This window comes from Lissotriton vulgaris, chromosome 4_1 (assembly GCF_964263255.1).
Source record: "Lissotriton vulgaris chromosome 4_1, aLisVul1.2, whole genome shotgun sequence".
Lineage (NCBI taxonomy): Eukaryota > Metazoa > Chordata > Amphibia > Caudata > Salamandridae > Lissotriton > Lissotriton vulgaris.
Genome location: NC_141691.1, coordinates 179,110,054 through 179,124,209, shown reverse-complemented (window position 1 = coordinate 179,124,209; position 14,156 = coordinate 179,110,054).

Sequence of the window (14,156 nt, the reverse complement as noted above, 5' to 3'; positions counted from 1 at the left end):
CAGATAGTGCACAAGATAAATAACTGTAACCTAACATAATAGTTAGTTCCAGTTTACAAACAGCAGTAACATGCTAGTGCTTTCCCCCCATTGTTGAACATTGTGGAGTAGTAGCATGAATAATGTTTTCCATGTTCCAGGTCAATTTACCTTATCAAAACTGAGGGAAATTAAGATTACTCAGTGAATACTGCACAAGTTGTGTGAGTACTTTTAAACTGTATTTTTTTATTTTGTCTTGTCCTGACGAATGCTCCATAGACCCGGCTGGGCACAAAGGAGCAGAAACATGTTGACGATAAAGTGATATGCATAGAACCTAAAACCTGTTCGCAGTGCATACCCATTTTTCCTTTTAATCACAAATCACATCCTGTGTCAATTAAAGAGTTCTTTAGGATGTAGATGTGTGTTTTATCTTAAACCTTCATCAACAGGGGTATTTGTGCATATCTCTGGACACTACTACGCAGCACCAGAGGTTGCCTCAGGTTTGAGGCTGGCAGACAGCACATTCAGACAACCCGATGATAAATGCCACAACGACTATGTGGGGCGGATAAACAACATAAACCGCAACGAATAATAACATAGAGTTTATGAGGGGAGTCTGATACAAACCTTGTGTAACGTAGTTACAAGTGTCCTGTTCTTTTGATTTTTTGAGAACTAACCGGATACTCAGGTGAGCTGGGCTTTGACACTCGGTGACTGTTCTTCTTGATTCAGACATGGGAGAGTATCATATCTGCTTGGCATACCACTAGCACATTAATGGAATGGAAAGCTTCCTGTTCCTGTAGATGTGCTCTCATGCCTGTGGTGGAACCAGGCCAACATGTGTGCAGTCAATGGCACCAACAACTTTAGGGATGTGGGCAAGTCATAGAAAATCACCTTTCACAGCTGCCAATTTATGTTGTGTGGGAAAATTGATGTAGTTGTCCTTGTAGGTCATCATAGCGGACAGGACATCACGTGGCACCATGCTGAACATTGGTTGGGACAACCCACCTGCTGTGGACACTGTGCACTGAAACGAACCAGTTGCAAAAAAATGCAGGCCCGCCATCACCTTACATGTTGGTGTCAAAGCAGTTGGATAGGTTCTGCGAGGCCTCAGATGGGGCTCCAACTGACCACATAGGTCTTGAAAAGTAGGTTGATCCAAACAGAATTTCTGTATGATGTCCTCATCCTCCATGTCCGCAAGCAATATGAATGGACGATGCACATTTGGTTGCCTCCTACATAAGATAAAAGGGGACATATGTCATTTCAGTTCGCCTATGAGATGTGTCCAACATCTTATGTTTTGACTGACACAGTGCCAACAATAACTGGCCTGAAATTACAGCTTACAGCACAAGTCACATGTAGAGACACCTTGATCTAAAGTAGTTGTACACGTGTCCAGTACGTACATAGTGAGTACCTCCAAAACAGATTCAACTATGTGAATGCCAATTGGTACATTTCAACATCTTGCGTCACCATCCCTGAGAGTAGTTGACACAGCTCATGTCTGAAACTGCAACACCGCTGGCTTCTACATAGCTGCTGTACCTGCCACACCTTCTTGCCTGACTCGGCACCGTTTACAAACACAATGAGCACAGTGTGTGGATAAAGATCAAGTATAAACATGAGTTCAGCAATCTACACAGTCAAATAGGCACATTATGTAACCGGTCCATCATTACTGTGGGTTGCTTAGCCATCTCACACATTGACATGTGTACATATTTGATAGTCCATCACACAACAGATCTGTGTACATGAACAACAACATCATAAGTGACATGTGCGGGTATACATGCCAATGCATGTAATCCTGTGCACTGGCATGACGTGTAGTCATTAGTGATTTAAATGTCACACTAGCATTGAATTACACTATCTGATGGCATGGTTCAGAGTAAGTGTTTTTTTTTGCCTTGATCGCTGATCTAGAAGCCATGAATATGTCACTCTGCAACTCTGGTCCCACCCATAGGGCTGGCCTTCTGTTGGATCCTATCCTCTCTAACTTGCCAAATAGCTCTTGCCAAACGGCGCTTCCCTTACTTTGGTCAGACCATTTCCTGGTAAGTTTTAGGGTAATGATTGATTTAAGGCTGAATAATTCTCTCACCTCCTTACCCAAATCTAAGTACAGAAACTGTAAGAATTTAGATATTAATTATTTCAATCAACATCTAGCAAGCAATATTCATGCTATTCCTTCCATTAGGATTTCGGATGTAGATACCATCCACATTTGTTCCCACTCCAGAGGGTGCAACAGTAGGGAAAGTGTTGGATAGCGTAGAGGAATTATTTAGTAGACCTAAAATTAATTAAAAATTATTAATTTAAATTTAATTTACCTCCCACTATTTTCCACTATAAACGTAACCTCCAATAGTAAAAAATATTAATAAATTAACATAATTATTTACCATTTAATTAATTAGCTAATCACAATTACCAAAGAAATAAAAACAATAATATCTGAATTAATTTACACAATTAACAGTATAAAATAACTTTGAATAAGTATTATATAAATAATAATGAAAATGTATTTTCTAAATGATTTAAAACAACCATACTCACATATAAACACTCCTATAAAAATAATGTTTAATTAATTACTAATTAATACCAATTTACACAGTTTACATATTTATCAATTAATTAAAAACGTGTATTAATAATTTTTAATAATACAATAATTAACTTAATTACCAATATTAATTATTAACCGTACCATTATTATATAATTATTATGTTTTTTTATTTTAATTAAATTACTTCCCACCCTATTCCCCAATAAACCCACAACCCGCGACAGAACTAATATATGCAAAAATTACCAATCCTAATTATTAAACAATAAATTATTAATTAAAACTTTCTTATTTTTTATTCACATTTTATTTAAATTAAATTACTTCCCACCCTATTCCCTCCTATAAACCCACAACCCACTACAGACACTACAGAACTAATATATATAAAAATTTAATTCATTATCTTAAAGAAATTGTAACATACATTAAAAAAATATATATACTTTAACACATACACTAACATATAATACAATTTAAAAAAATTCTATATAAAGACATTCTATATAATGAATTTTTTTTATGTCATTCTATATAATGTCATTCGATATAATGACATTCGATATTACTTACCTACATGTCGATATTATTTCCAACTATAGTATGTCTATTCTATATTGTGTTCTCGATATTTTGGATTCGATATTTTATCCTCTCGATATTTTTGGGTGTTTACCATCCTCAACAGGGGCATAAATACTGACAAAAGTGAGACACCTTAAGCCCAACCTACTGGTCAGCTAGCACCACCTTCCATTTTCATCATTCTCTAAATTCGCCACATCTGCTTCAAATTCTTTGCCCAAAAAAGATCAGATGTGCTGCCAGGGAGGAGGAAAACCAATATATATTGCTGCCCATGATCAGAACATGGAAAATTCTGCTAACTTCCCCACTGGTAGATGAGTCTCTTGGATTAAAACAACAGATGGACTTTCTGTTTTAATCCAAGTTTCAATGACCCACATTTTCTTTTTATTATAAGGCCATTGGAAAATCACCTTAAGAGTGTTATTCATCTTATCTTATCTATCATTCAATATATCACTGCAAAATTGAGAGTCACAAAATAGATTGAGCATTTAAGTTGAGTAAACCCTGGAGCATGCAGAGTGGGCCCCAGGACACTTTGCTGGTTGATAAAGCACTCAGCACAACTGTGGTGCTTCCAATCAATAAAAACTGGTTGCACTTATACATAGGATTCTGATGGTGGAATTGAGTTTGATGAATAATAGTGAATTGTGAAGATGGATCACTTTTTGTACCCATGCTCCCTAATCTCCAACCCCACCACTGAACCGCCCCCAGTTATGCCCCCTCTCCCCCCTCCAAAAGCCTGTGGTGAGTGATTCACCTTCTCACTCACACCTGACAGGCTAATCCCATTCTCAAAGACTGGCACCTTGACATTGAGCCAGGGGTTATTGGCCTGTCCACCCCATCTCCCACCACCTCAGGATCCCACCACCCCAGGATGTTAAAAAGAAAAAAAAGAAGAGGAGACAAAAAAGGGAACAGACAGGGAGAGATAAAGAAAAAACCTGAAAAAGAGGCGGCAGAGCACGAAAGGAGGGAAGAAGGGAAAGGAGAAATAAGGAACAAATGTGCAGATAATCATAAAGTCAACCAGACGGCACTGAGATTAGGATTTGGGACTTTTTAGATGTTTCCTGTAGCAGCTCCTGTGCTTCAGGGACACTACAAGAGATGTGAAATTGTCCTTTTACAAGCACTCTTAGTTTACTTTGCTGTGTAATCATTGTCTGTGCCCCCTGTTCCTTAAACAAATGAAGCATTTTAACAAACTATTTCCGTCTTTTGACAGCAAAAGCTGACATGTCTGAAAAGATACGGTGTAGTGGGACTTCAGGTGAAGTTAACTGTCACTGCTTAACTGCTATAGAGAGAATTTGTTCTTTTACATGGTAATCTCCAAAATTGACCAGTAATTTCCATGGAAATTTGGAGTTTGGAGGTAGATGTGCCAGTACGCAAAAGGCCATCATGAGAGTCAGATTCCCGGTAAAATCCAGGAGGACATACTTTTTAATAAAGGAGTCAACCCATTGGAGCTTCTGCTGCCCTTCGAGTCCCTGTGGAACACCGAGAAATCGAAGATTAGACCGCCTGAAATGATTCTCCAACTCCTCCAACTAATTTTCCATAGTGGACTTTTCGCTCCAAAAAGCAGCAACCTTAGCCTCTTTAGTCTCTCTGGAATTCGAGCCATAGTATCTTCGATTTTGGTAAGCCGGGAATTTATAGCTACTATCTCCATAGATTGTAAGGTTTAAGCTTCCAAATTTTCTCCAAAATGAAATCAAGCAAACGCTTAGCATCCCATGGCAGAGTGAAAGGCGTGGCAGTATGTGAGTTGCCCTCCTCAGATGGGTCCAGCCCTCAATTGGTTTGTGCTGCTGAGGCTTTTTCCCCTCCTGTAACTGCCTGCTCCATGGTTCCTGGCACGAGTGGTGCCAACGCCATTTGTGTGAGAGATGCCAAAGGCGACAATGGAGTGTTACTGACACCACTGTAAGACGTGCCTTCTGTTGAACACAGAGACTGTGAAACCACAAGTTGTGCATTCTCCAGACCGACTATGCCAAGGCTTGAACTAGATTTTGCCTTAGCAAATAGGGAGTATTCTTTAAATTCCTTAGATTTTACAGCCTCAGCTTTATGTTCTGAGTTAGGCTCAGCTAAATCTTCGACAAGTATCTGGTTAGGAGAGGCTACCACCCTATTGAGCCGCTGGCAACAGAACAAAGGCTCATTTCCAGATCAGTTGACCCCTCCCCTTGGCACTTTTTTTGAAAAAGTTCTGGAGCTGCCAGAATGTGTTCCGGGTTTTCGTGGGCATTGCTAGATCTTTCCGCAAAGAGGTGGCCCGATTTGTCTGGGCTGGAGCCTGTCCAACTCGCTTTTGACCCTGTGAGCCAGGGCAGGGAAATCTAGATGATTTGCAGTTTTAGAGAAGTTTCACATTTTGAGACTAACTCCAATAGATTTTACATTCAGCCTTTAACTCTCCCCATCTCCTCCTCTCCCCTCTCCACTTGAGAGTCAATCCCAGTCTCAGGAATTATGTTTGCCGTGGCAGTTAGGGTACACGAATACACAGAGCAAGGTACCATGTATTTGTTGCGCCTAAGACCCCCCCAGCAACTCTCTACCAGGTAGCGCTTCAACACTTTGCCAAAGAGAGCAGCAAAGTGTGCACACTTACCACCAGGTGAGAAACCTGGAGGTCAGCGGCAATAGAAACATTCCGCTTCTCTATGCTTCACTTCTTGTGCATCGCTGGTCTGCTGCCAATCCTGGAGGAGAGGGTGCAGCTCAGTCAAAACGTGTCTCAACGTCTGCTAACCAGAACTATATCTCTTGTAACCCGAATGCCTGGTTGCTGGACTCTAGAAAGGAAACTGCCTTCAAGCAGACCCTGTCAGGCCAGTAAATCAAATGCTCAGTCCAGAAAGTTCTCCATCAAGGCACAAGGCACAACAACAACAAAAACCCAAAATAAACTAGGGTGCCCAAAGGGACTGCGTTGTGCCCAGTGACCCAGGAACAAGTTTCAAAGAAATTAATGCTGTCAGTTGAAACACACTTCAGCAGCTATCTGCCAAATGTTGTGCTTTTGCTTCTTCGTTTTCCCTCCTTTATTCCTGTCCTGCTTTTTGCAGAGGCTCAGAGTGTTCGAGTCTGCCTTTTTGCCAGCAAATCCTGTTATTTGGCTTCACTTTCAATATCAATGTATCAACGGGAGAGGTAGGGCTCGAGTCAACACTCCTGTGCCCCTGAGGTTATATCTTAAACAACAAAGGAGTGTATAAGTGTAACTTAAAAAACCATAGACCCAAAAACAAAATGAAAAAGTGACAGTGTCAGTGACAGTTTATTCCTGGACCCCAACCTTACTCAGGTAATTCTGTATTTTTTATATTTAGCATGCCTGATCCTACTAGTCAGGAGGCGTCCACCCTGAGACCAGGGATGACTATGTCCAACAGGGAAAGGCAAACAGCCTTTTGTTTAGAAGGACCCTCACTCACCACTAGTTGGTGACATGCTTCATCATCGGGTCCCCGCTGGGGTGACCGAATGTCGCCCCAGCGTGCTACAACGCCTGAGTTACAGCGGAGCGGGTTTGGTGGTGAGTGTACTAGTGATTCAACTCATATGTGTGTGCAAAGAGAGTGAGTGCAAAATTAAAAAATACAGGGTTGAATCCAAAACAAAATATTTAATGCAGGCCAACCTGTATTAGGGTTAAAAACGTGAATATCGGACAACTACTGGTACTATATTAGGTGACCTGGGTCCTTAATTACAACAACTGGTCAACATGTTTCTGCTGTCAAAAAAGCGGGATCGCGCAGCATTTGTCAGGACCACACTAATGGCACTCCGGGGGTATGCACACTCTAAGGTCCACCCTCCCGTGAGGCACTTATGTGAAAAATACAAAAAATTCTAAAAAGAGGAAAATACTCACGGTTATTAACCGTGGCGGCGCACCGTGGAGTACAGTTGCCTAAAGATACGAATTTCAAAATACTCGTAGGCTTCCCGGGTCAGGACGGCGTTGGGCAATGTTCACGCCGCGTTTTTCACGCCTGCGACTCCCCGCCCAGTCGCAGGCGTGAAAAACGAGGGAACATTGCCCAACGCCGTCCTGACCCAGGAAGCCTACGAGTATTTTGAGGCGACTGTACTCCACGGTGCGCCGCCACGTTAATAACCGTGAGTATTTTCCTCTTTTTAGAATTTTTTTGTATTTTTCACATAAGTGCCTCACGGGAGGGTGGACCTTAGAGTGTGCATACCCCCGGAGTGTCATTAGTGTGGTCCTGACGAATGCTGCGCGATCCCGCTTTTTTGACAGCAGAAACATGTTGACCAGTTGTTGTAATTAAGGACACAGGTTGGACATAGTCATCCCTGGCCTCAGGGTGGACGCCTCCTGACTAGTAGGATCAGGCATGCTAAATATAAAAAATACAGAATTACCTGAGTAAGGTTGGGGTCCAGGAATAAACTGTCACTGACACTGTCACTTTTTCATTTTGTTTTTGGGTCTATGGTTTTGATTCACTTTCAATATCCCCTTTATGTTTAAATAACAAAGCTGCTAGATGTAATCAATATGCAGATAACAAAGCCGATGTGAGGCGCCGCGCTGCCCAAAGCTACTCTCCGTCTCCGGTTTCGGCAGCTACCAGGGCCATTGCTGACCATGTATCGTCCTGACGTGGTGAAAGGGGAGTGGCTGCGCTAGCTCAGCCGATAGCCGTCATCTAGTCCCAATCCATGCCAATGACCCAAAACATGTTGTAGAAGGCCCTCTATTACCCTCAAACCACATTTGACTCAAATTTGCTTATGTTATACCTTGATTCCTACAAGTGGATCTCCTCCTTAGCTGCTCAGCCACAATGAATATGACAGAGAGAGTGGAATGTTGTTGTGCTGTTTGTGTGGAGTGAATGACAGTTGGCGAGAGTGGGCTGAGCAGCAACCATGTTGCTCGTGGTGGGATCTCCTTAAGACCTCTATAAGACCTGTAACTTACTTCTACTGAACTAACCAATAAACCTTCTACTTGAAATATACTTCCTGGCTACCTCTGGTCAATATTGGAATTTACTTTACAACAGCTTATGTGTCCCTGCTTCTAAATTTTATTGCCAATTGCCTTTGCCCTTTGGGTGGCCTCCTGCTATTTACACAGCTACCCGATTCAGGAATTGATGACCATTTGCATCTTTGTTGACACTGAAAATCCCGTCTCTTCTCACGAGAGAGACCCAATAATGCCATCTTTAAGACCGTGATTGCTTTGTTGACATTTTTTAGCATTCTAAAGCAAACGTAGACTGCCCTGCCTACAAACATACTAAAATAAACAATGACCATTCCTCCCACTAAGATTTTCGACTGATGATTGGAACAGATTTTCAGCCATTTCTATTTCTGGCATACCTAGGCGAGCAATAAACTGAACGTAAGACTAGCCGTATTTCTCTATTTCCTATAGAAAAGAGGTCAGAATCACTGAAAATAAAGAACTTGGCGATGACATGGCCCAAAGATCATTCGTGGAGCTTGCTTGTGAGGCACCATTCTGTGTTGATAGCCAAGCGGTGAAAGGCAAAGACAGATAGATGAACTCCTGCCTTAAATAACATTTTTTGAGGCTTTTGGAAAAACATAGATTTAACAGGTGTTTGCCTGGGGCCAACAGTCGAGTAATACTGGGCTGAAATGATACAACAGTTGGGCTCAAATATGTTCGGTGTTACAGTAATTGGAATCAAAGGCAAACAGCTGACACAATTCTAAAAAAAGCTGATTCGATGCGTGGGTAAAAATACTATTTAAATTCAGGTTATTATAAAGAATGAAGCATCATTAATGGGCAATATCCCTGCAGCAAGGTGGTTACAGTTTAGTGTCTATCGGTGTGTCAGCGCACTCATTTCACCACTGAATTCCTTAATAATATTTGATGCCAGATGTGCCCTGCAGGGGCCCTGTTCAGCTGTTTCATTTATGAACTATGTAATATGACAAGTGATAAAGGCCGAATTCTCTGAATGCAGAGAAAAACCCCGCCAAGTGACAGAAAGGTCAATTAAGAAATGATCTGCCTCGGAGATTGCCTCTGCATGTATAATTCATTTTTTTCCCCGAATGTTCTTTCCGTTCTTAATTCATTTGCATGCATGATGTACCCCTAAAAATACCCGAACAAAAGAAAACACACAGCATCACAATATTAAATAGCAATTTTTAAATGTTAATGACACCATACAGTGTAACCGGAATTGGCAGTGGTGCTGCACGCAGATACATATTTCTTCATTTCCTGAATCCAAGTTAAAAGGTGAGAATATGAATGAATGATGTTTGAATTCTCTAAGCCCTCAGGGCCTGATTTATAAGGGTTTCAAATAGGGCAGCCTACATAAAAGTGAAAAGGCAAGAATGCACTGTATTTATCGAATTCAGGGGCATATTACCAACGAGTAGCGATATTTATCGCTAACTAGGCTTTGCAACAATTTTTTTATCACTAAGCATCGCCAGAAATTATCGCTGAGATAACTTGCTATTAGCAACGTTTATCTCAGAAGTGATAAAAATCCTTGCGCTAACTGCCAAATGAGAGATTATCGCTGGAAAACCAACGATAATCTCTCGAAGTTTGGCATTAGCTTGATGATAGAGGCTCACAAACTTCGCCATGATATCCACCTTCCATAGGATATCATGGCTAAGTCAGGAAAATACCAGGTGTAAAAAAAGCAGTGCTAACCACGGATAGCGCTGCTTTTTTATCACTAACAGGGTTAGCGATATCCTTGATAATAGGAGAAATGTCGCTTACCAACATTTCTCCTATTATTTTTCTCTGGAACGCCCCCTTTGCACCTCATTAGAGATGCAAGGGGAAGCGTAGAGAAAAAGGGTGCTAACATGCGAATTAGCGTGTTAGCACCCTGTTGCTGATAGGAAGATAATTTTATCTCTGCTTTCTTGGCTTTTAAAGCCAAAAAAGCAGAGATAAATCCCTTGATAATATGCCCCAAAGTGCATTCCTGTCCTTTACCCCCAACGCTGTCCACCCTTGCAAGTGTGCCTGTGTTGTCGACAGAATTGTTTATGTGTAAAAAGGAGCAATCTTGAGAGTGTTTCTCTCTTTCTATGTGTCCTGCAGAATGCAGACACATGGAAAGAGAAATAAATGAGGAGAAATGAAGCTATTTCTCCTCATTATGCTTCACTTTGGGAAGTGTAAGGTTTTGGAGCATTCCCAGGTTTACATGGTTTTGTAAATCTGGGAAAGAGACAAAATTCATGGGTGTTGCGTGGGAACACCCACCGCAATGCCCATGGAATGCCTCCCAAGCTGAGAGTAAGGCGACACAGCCATTTGCGCTGCCTTGCCTTACTCCATATCTATGAGGCCATTCAAAAGATAGATATGTTTTCCAGGTTTGTGCAGCTGGAATGTCACCCGTGTGGGGTGGATTCGATTGGAGTGGAGTAGATTGTGGTTTATTGGAGTGGGAAGAATTGGGATGGAGTGGGTTGATTGGGGTGAGCTGGATTGGATTGGAGTGCGGCGAATTGGAGTAGGGAGTATAGGAATGGGGTGGTTTGGAATGAAGTGGATTGAAGTGGGGCAGAATTGTTTAGGATTGGAGTGAGCCAGATTCCTTTGGATTGGAGTGGGGAAGATTGGAATGGGATGGATTAGAGTGGGGCTGATTGCTTTTGGATTGGCATGGGGCAGATTGGAGTGGGGTGGGTTAGAGTGGGGAAGATTGTTTTGGATTCGAGTGGAGGTAGATTGCAGTTGGGTAGATTGGAGTGGGACAGGCTGTTTTGGATTGGAGTGGGGCAGGTTGATTTGGAATGTGAACGATTGGAGTGTGGAAGATTACAGTTGGGCAGAATGTTTAGGATTGGAGTGGGGCATATTGTTTTGTATTGAAGTGGGGCAGATTGGAGTTGGGTGGATTGGCAGGACAAGAGTGTGCTGGATTAGAGTGGATTGGATTGGGGTGGACTGGATTGGTCTGAGGTGGATTGGATTGGATTGAGTGTGGCGGATTAGTGTGGTGTGAGGTGGCCTGGATTGGAGTGGGGCGGATTGGAGTGGGGTGGATTGGGGTGTACTGCATGATTATGTGTTAAAGCAAAATTTCAGAAATTGCACATCAGAATGAAACAATGTCACTTTGCAATAAAATAATTCTCATTGTTTGAGAACAGGGCTCACGAACAAAAACAAAAGGAAAACCTGAGTGCAAAGTGAGAAAAAAAAGAATTGGCAAAATATAAGAATGTTAACTATAAAAAATAAATATTTGCATGTCGAATAGAATAAAATAGTAACGCAATCATGTCGGTAGCAGCGGACGAGCACTGATTAAATTGAATCAATCAGTGCTTGGTCCCTGCTCCACAGAGAGGAACAGAAATTATGTTAGACCTGCCTTACAAATTACGAGGCTGTAAGAAAGAGTGCCATACACGCCAAAAAATGGTAACCAACAGGAGTTGTCCAAGCCCTTTTTTTTAACAACAGTGTCTTGCAAGTGAGCCACATGCATTAGTACATGCTCTTGCAGGCTCGACCCTAACAAATTGTCCCCTAACATAAGCATTGGAAGGACATAGCTAACTAAAATAGGCAGGAAAGCCATCAAATGCAGGGAACTTGGATCTCTGTTGGATACAATATGTCGCTGATCCAACAGGCTGCACCTTATCAATCGAGCGTGCTCATACACAATTGTAAACATTGTCAATGGCAATCCAGAAATGCCATGAGAGAGTGGTTACACAAACATTTGCAAGAGTGACCAGTTTTTAAAAACAGATAAGAACTGCAATTCCTAAACAATATAAAAGAAACTATCAGCACTTACAGCAAATTTGAGACTTGTATTGCTATACTTTATCCAACAGATCATAGCATGAGCAAATGTATTCCAATAACAATAGAAAAATAGAGCAGCGCCATATTTACCAATGGTCACAATTACAGCTGCACACACACACATGCTGATGTACAAACATCTGCATTAGGGCAAGTCATGAAAAATATGTGCTTTTAAGTAATTCCCATGTTACACGCACACCCACACCCACACACACACACACGTTCGTCTTGTCACACAATAACTACACAAATTCGGAGCACTCACAGGGTCTTCCAAATGATTTAATATGCAAACGCGTTTCGGTATAATACCTATATCAGTGCCATAAATCATTCATGGATTCTGCACAGCTTTCAGTCCTTTTAAACAAACGTTTACTCCATTAGTGGGGCTTCAGCCAATCAGGAAACTGCAGATATTGTTTTCCCATTGGCATGAATAACACATGATCCCATAATGCAGTATCAATAATACTTCTATTGTTCGTTTGAGGCCACTACCCAGTTAAATTTTCTTTTGCCGTCTCGAGCAGGTAGCCACTTTATACTCAGTTGAAAGCTGTGCATGTCTCCCTCGCCTGCCCCTGGTTCGAATACGCAGCGATCCTGCAGGTGTCCCTTACATGGCCGGTGAACCATGTCCTTCCAGGTCAACAGGCTCCAGCAGCGGCAGTTCTGGCACGCCAATAACATCCCATCAACAGCTCCACCTAGGCAGCCGAACACACATATGGTGCCTCCATAGACGACAGGTGAGTTTGTCTTGTCAAAAAACAACTACACACATTCAGAACACTCACAGGGTCTTCCAAATGATTTAATATGCAAAGTGTTTCGGTATAATACCTTCATCAGTGCCATAAATCATTCATGGATTCTGCACAGCTTTCAGTCCTTTTAAACAAATGTACCATTTCATTTTTAAAGCTTTATTCGACATTTGTCATAAAAGCATTCACCTAGCCCTAATACAATAAATACTACATGTAAAAATACTTCTAAAAATACATATTAAACATGAAATGTCGAATAAATACATGGTTAAAAAAATACATCAAATTACATCAAATTGTCACAGTTCATAAAAAATAGATTTTCTATAGGATAAAATACGATAATCCATATGGCAAAGTGCAAAATTGAGAATATACAAAATTTCATTATGATGCAATTGCCATTAACGATCGGGTACGAATTAGCCATGACCAAGCAAGAAATTTTGCTACCCAACCACAAGCAATGTTGAACAGTCTGTTTCAAGTATCCTGAGGGCTTCAGATTGGCTACGGGTTCCCAAGTTTGAGCACACAGGTTTTAACCATTTACGTCTGGGGGACGAGTACAGAGGACAACAGAACAAGAGGTGGGAAATGTGTTCAGTTTGTTCATTACAATGGTGACAATGTTCATCCCATGCCGGGGACCAATGCTTCTTAAACGCGTTCAACGGAAGTGTACCTATGCGAAATTGAAAATAAAGTTTTCTATCGTAAGGTTTTTCAATAATGTCCCAAAAAGGTTCACAAGAAGGGTACATTTTTATGTTTAAGAAGCGAGATGTTAAATTTGAGCTTGTACTGTCAGTAAACATTGTAAAATAAACCATTTCCCAATATAGATCTTTTAACTGTGCCGTCGAAGGGAAGCAGGATACATCTTTGGTGTCCCATAGATAGTCCAATTTCAATTTTATAAGGAGTCCCCGGAGCTCCCTTAGCCATGGAATGCTATGGAAGCGGTCGAATTTAATGACGTCCGTCAATGCCGCTGCATAGTGGCTTAGTTCTGGGGTCACCATAATCCTTCTCCAATATAGAAGTGGGCGTAGCCTTGCTATGTCCTCTATGCATTTTCTTCCCAGATCCAATTTTAGCGGGATTGTCGGTGTACTTTGGGGGACCATCACAATCCCTCGTAAAAACCTGTTTTCAGCTCGGGCCATGTCTCTCAAATTTGAAAACCCCCATAGTTCAGAGCCATATAGACAAGCCCCCAGGACTTTCATAGAATAAATTTCCAACACACAGTTTACTGGCTTTGTCAGCGAGGTGCGATGTTTTAGGGTGATTGCACCTGCTAGCTGCCTA